The sequence below is a fragment of the Centroberyx affinis genome, unplaced genomic scaffold, assembly GCF_046629955.1.
Source record: "Centroberyx affinis isolate AG114_WGS23_722 - 3 ecotype Tasmania unplaced genomic scaffold, CSIRO-AGI_Caff_v1 ptg000618l_1, whole genome shotgun sequence".
NCBI lineage: Eukaryota > Metazoa > Chordata > Actinopteri > Beryciformes > Berycidae > Centroberyx > Centroberyx affinis.
Window position 1 is genome coordinate 192,281 of NW_027279248.1, and position 6,000 is coordinate 198,280.

Here is a 6,000-nt window from a genome sequence, read left to right on the forward strand (position 1 = left end):
TAAGCATACTGCAGGCAACATCTGGTCCACCATGTTTCAATGCCCTCAATTTAGCTGCCAGCCATTGTTTTTCCTCTGCAAGTTTGAATAATTTTTTATTGCAAAGAGAAGACAAATCCCCCCCAAAATCAACTGAGGCAATACAGCTGAGTACACAATAACAAAAACCACTTATGTGAGTACATACGTCCACCTACAGAGGCTCCCGTCATACCTGGCATTAACATGTCTTTCAAATCCAGGCTGTGTACGATTTCACCAGATTACATTTACACCTGCCATTAAAGTGCATCTCCAGTGTCCACATTGAAATCCAATTGCTTTATCCCAAATGCAGTTTGCTGGATCTTCTTGTAATCGTTTAATCTTTTAGAGAGATGGCAAATGTTTGGGAAAGTGCGTTGTTCTAGGCAGTTTTTCTTACTTTTAATATCAGAGGAAGATGGCAGCAGGCACTTGGTCTCATTTGTTCCCCGTTCACAAGTATTCTGACTGTTAAATCTAGCCATTTTTGCAATTTTGCAACTTTTTTAAAGTATATAGCAGACTACTCTACATGTTCAATCAGTCAGTGGGGCCAGCACACTGTTCTTTGTGTCGGTGTGCTGAAGTCACAGCACCAAGGCCGGGGAGGCAGGCAGGATAAACAAACTGGTGAGAAAGACTGTGTGTGTTAGAGGGCCGAGCCTGGACAGCCTGGAGGCAGCAGCAGAGGGGAGGATGAGGACTAAACTGAACTCCATCCTAGACAACATCTCCCACCCCCTCTATGGTGAGCTGATGCAGCTACAGAGCACCTCCAGCCTCTGGCTCAGCACCCCAAGGTGCAACACGGTGCGCTTTAGGCACCCTTTGTGCCAACAGCCTTCAGACTGTACAATAATTCCTGTCCAAATGGCCCCAGCCAGGAAGGTGCTGAGGCGGGTTTGCCTGTACTGGCGATACGGATTCTCATGGACTCCCTATACTCTGGACTAATCTATACAGCTCTGATTGGACAGTTCATGGGCTCTATTTTTCGTGAATCATTGGCGCACGGCGCTAAGCGCAGTCAAAGTTGTACGGCACAGGGAGCACAGGACGTGGCGATTGATGTTTGGTAATTTTGTGGCCAGAGGTGCAGTGCACCTGCACCACAGTTATAAACAGAGTGGAATTATAGTAGGAATACATTATCAGCAGGTGTGGTAGTGGCTGCCATCTGTCATAACCGATCAAATTACCTCTTTTTCTCCCCTGCAAAAGCAATACGCTCTGCGCCACACCGCTCTGACAATTTGGTGCTGGAGAGAAGAGTCCAGAGCGGATCTGCCACCAAAGATTCTCTCAAGAGGAAACTGATGTCCTTGTGCAGGAGGTACAGAAATGCCACAAGCGAATATACTACACCTTGAATTAAATTAGCTTGGGAGGAGATAACACAATTGGTTAATGTGTTGCTCTGGTCCTCGGAGAACTGTTGCCCAATGCAGGAAACAGTTCAATGACATTAGGCGAAGAGCCAAACAGAAGTTGGCGGTGAACCTCAGGGACAGTTTGGCTACGGGAGGAGGGCATCCACCAGCCAGTCCTTGACATCTATAGAGGATGGCTCCGCCTCCACAATCCCCACTCCGTGCGTCATGGTGCATACTGACAGTTGGCTGACAATCATTCACACCACAGCCACATGTGTATGTAGTTAGAATGAATGAAAAGGGATTTCCACAACCAATATGTTTGTCCATTGGAGATTTCTCTTGGCTCAGGTGAAAGCTAAAAAATTTGCTTTGCTTTGTTTGGGTATCAAATCCTGACTGGCAGGTTAAAATTGATTTAGTTGCTAGTGGCTGGTACTGCATCGATAGTTACTATGATTTGCCTGGGGGCTCAAATGTAAAACTTTGCTTTCAGCACCCAGTGTACACAAAACGGTGGAAACAACCATATGCATATATAAATCACTGTGTAAGCAAGGTCCATGTTTGTCTTTTCTTCATAAATCACAAACAGCGGTGGATTTGGTGGAAGTGAACGAGCGTAATATCCACACTTCAAAAACTCTCACAATTCACCATAAAACATTGAGTTTGGACAAGAAAAAATAAATAATGCACAGCAGCAAACCTAAACAACTGAACCTTCCCAAAAAGCAAGGGCATTTATTGGCATTATAAATTTGTCATGAAAGTTGTGAAGTAATGGTGACAGTGATAAAGGAAATTCTGCAGGGAAGTTGACCAAGCCTGGGGCGTTGCGTATAAACAAAATCTAGGAGAAATTTGTAAACACAAACTCAATGTACAAATGCGTCTACCTCTATGCATTCACTATACCTACTGCTATGCGCATCTGTCAGGTGAAAACCCTGTATCTCCAAAACTTTTCAGGAGCTAAAAAAGAATCCATGTTTTTTAGCTTGATCACAACGCATTTCTGACATTATCAAATGGGTTTTGAAAGGGTTTTTTAAGACCAAGAGGTCAGGGAATTTCCTCAACCCATAGAGGAGCATGCAATCCTTCATGTGCATTCTTACAAAGACAAGATGCTTTTAATGAACCCAAACTTTGCCTAGAAATGTGCAGCATTTTTGTGCATAGTGTGATTGGTACAGTATCCCACACCCACAAACATTAGTAACTATGATAATTCATGACTAATCCAATTATGGAAAAATACATGGGACTGTAATATTGCATTTGTAATGAATTTGTTCCTTTTGGAATAAATTATATAATATTTGCAAGTTAAGACTTTGTGTGAGAGTCCCATCACTTCTTTGGTGTTAAATCCTGTGAACTTTCTCTTTTTATCCCACTAGAGCTGGAAACTTCCTGTCATAAGAGATGTTGTAAAATCAGTCAATCCAAAATCAATCCCCACCTGGTCTCCGAAGTTGGACGCTGATTTCATCTACCATAGTAGAGTTGAATTGTGTCCATTGTGTTCATTGAATTCTAATGGTTTTATCAAATAATTTAAAAATGAATAGACTCACATTACTCTCACATCACTTTAGTTTTTCAAGACATACTCTACAGTAGGTATGTGTTTCCACACATCTGATTTAGGGTTTGAAGCTACAGCGATTGAAGGGATTTGGCAAAAACTAAACATTGTCATTATGAAATAACACCAAGAGCACTGCTCCTTACAGCTGCATAGATAAGCTCTTTAACACATTAGAGTGTGGTTACATGAACATGGGTTGCACACTTCAATCTCATTGTCTTCACTACTTGAGGGTATTTTCCTCATGCATTCCTCTGGAGAATTTCTCTACAGTAACACAGGAAAAGCAAACATTTCTTACATTGTGGCAAAGAGCAGAAGGATTGAAAAAAGAGAACATCTTTTTGGTTACAAGTGAGTTTTAGCTTTTTAATGTAGAGGGACAGATCAGTGTGGTGCAGAAGATGCTGAGAAAGGAAGAAATCAAGTGAAACACAAGCACAAAAAAACAGGAATACCACATTTTTTTGCAATGCTTGTTACACACCACTTCAACGACACACCGCACGCCTCAAATTCAACCAGCCAAATGAGAGATGCAAGATTTCCATGCTTTATTCCTGGACCTGGCAAATGCATTTGGTTCAGTACCACACAAACCTCTGTGGGAAGCGTTTGGTTTCGTTAGCAAACCAAACATAATCAGAAATCTGGTTAAAGCATATGTGAAGGCAAGCTGAACAACAAAACAGGCCAAGTAAAACCATGAATTCCATGTATCCAGAGACCTCAAGCCCGGGGCCTTGCGTATAAACAAAATCTGGGATTTATAAAAGCAAACTCAATGTGCAAATGTGTCTACCTTTATGCATTGACTACACCATGGACATTGTCACTATCAGGTGAAAACCTTGCATCTTCAAAATGTCAACTTTTCAGGAACTAAAACAAAGAGCCGTGTTTTTAGCTTGATGACAATGCATTTTTGACATTATCAAGGGGGTTTTGAAAGGGTTTTGTAAGACCAAGAGGTCAGAAAATTTTCCCAACCCATAGAGGAGCATGTAATCCTTCAGTTTAAGTGAAAACAAGAAAATCAATCAAATTTCAGTTGCAAGGTTTTCACACGACAGTAACAATTCAATTCAATGTGCTTTATTGGCATGAAAGTTCACAGACAATATTGCCAAAGCATCAAGATGAATATCAGTCTAGGTGTGTGTGTGTGTGTGTGTGTGTGTGTGTGTGAGAGTCAGTGCCTGGACAGAGGAACTAGGTTGCTGCGTGTTCAGCTCCCGTACCCAGAGCCTCCATCACAGAGTGAGGATCAGTAAACTTTGATGGGAATTCTGGTGTGTGATACGGCAACTCCAAGAGTTAAAGGTTGGCTAATGAAAAAGATATATATCATACAATGCATCTGTCTTAATTTAAAGTGGTCATTACTAACATGCTAAAACTGAGTTTTGTGGTGTTGCAGCCTGAATTCCTTTTAAACTGACATTTTTTGTCAACAATCCACACAACATACTGCATCATGACAAAGTTAAAATATGTTTGTAGATTTTTTTTTTATTGAAAATTAAATACAGAAATGAGTATCCAACCTTCTGAGTCAATACTTTGTTGAGGCACCTTTGGCAGAGATTACAACTGTCTGTGTCAGCTTGGCACATCTGGATCTGGGGATTTTCTCCCGTTCCTCCTTGCATATTTGCTCTAGCTCAGTCACGTTGGATGGGGAGCAAATGTGAACAGTTATCTTCAAGCCAGTCTGGGCTTTGCCTGCATGGGCCACTCAAAGACTTTGACATTCTTGTAGCGTTATGCTGAGGGTCACTGTCCTGTTGGAGCAGAAGTCATCGCCCCGATCTAAGGCCTTTGCCACTCTGAAGCAGGTTCTCCTGAGAAGCCCCCCCACCGCCACCCCACCCCCCACAGCATGATGCTGCCACCACCATGCCTTACAGTAGGAATGGCATTGCATGGGTGATGAGCTGTGCCTGGTTGCTGACAGATATAACGCTTTGCATTATAGCTCAAGGGTTCAATTTTTGTTTCATCAGACCACAGAATCTTTTGCCTCATACTCAGAGTTTTTCCACATGCCTTTTTGCAAACTCCAGGCGGGCTATCTTGTGCTTTCTTCAGGAGTGGCTTCCTTCTGGCCACTCTGCCATACAGCCCAGATTTGTGAAGTGCTGCGCTGACTGTTGTCCTTCCAGATAGATCTCCCACTGCAGCCAAGGTACTCTGCAGTTCTGTCAGAGCAGTTCTTGAGTTCTTGCTCTCCTCTCTGACTAAGATCCTTCTTGCCTGGTTGCAAAGTTTGGTCAGTCGACCAGCTCCAGAGGGACTGGGTATAGTTTCATATTTTTTTCATTTCTTAATGATGGAGCTTACTGTGGCCTTGTGAAATCGCAAAATAAATTGTTCTCTGACTCCTAACAGTTCTGCCTCTGAATTCTCTGCTCTGATATAAACTGTAGAGCCGTCTCTACGACATCTAAAGGAATTTGGATGCACCTTAATTCACAAAAAGAGGTTGAATACTTATTGACTCAAAACAGTTTGGCTTTTCATTTTTAATTTTGTAAATAAAAGAAAAAATAATACAATTTGACATGATGGGTTATTGTGTATAGATCAGACAAAAATCATAATTAATTTTGAATGCAGTTTGTCGTACCAAAAGATTTGGAAAAAAATCAAGGGAGTCAAGGAAAATGATGGCTTGCATGGCTCACAACAAGATGTATGATTTTAAACAAAAGTAAAAAGGGCCTAAAGGTAAAATTGAATAAGAAAATAATGTATTATATGGCTGGCCTGATGCCTTAGACACCCTGACTGTCATGTAAGTTCTATGTATTTGAGATTATTTTAATACAGTTGTTGCTGCATGTAGTGCTTCTCCTTGATTTGGACATTTTTAACTCAAACTGTAATGAATTATGACTAACTGGCTTTACGACAATAAAGTAAGCCGCAACATTTGTGCTTGTACTGAAATCAGTTGTCATTATGCTGTGTTATGTTTGTGAGTAATAATGTGCAATGACTGCT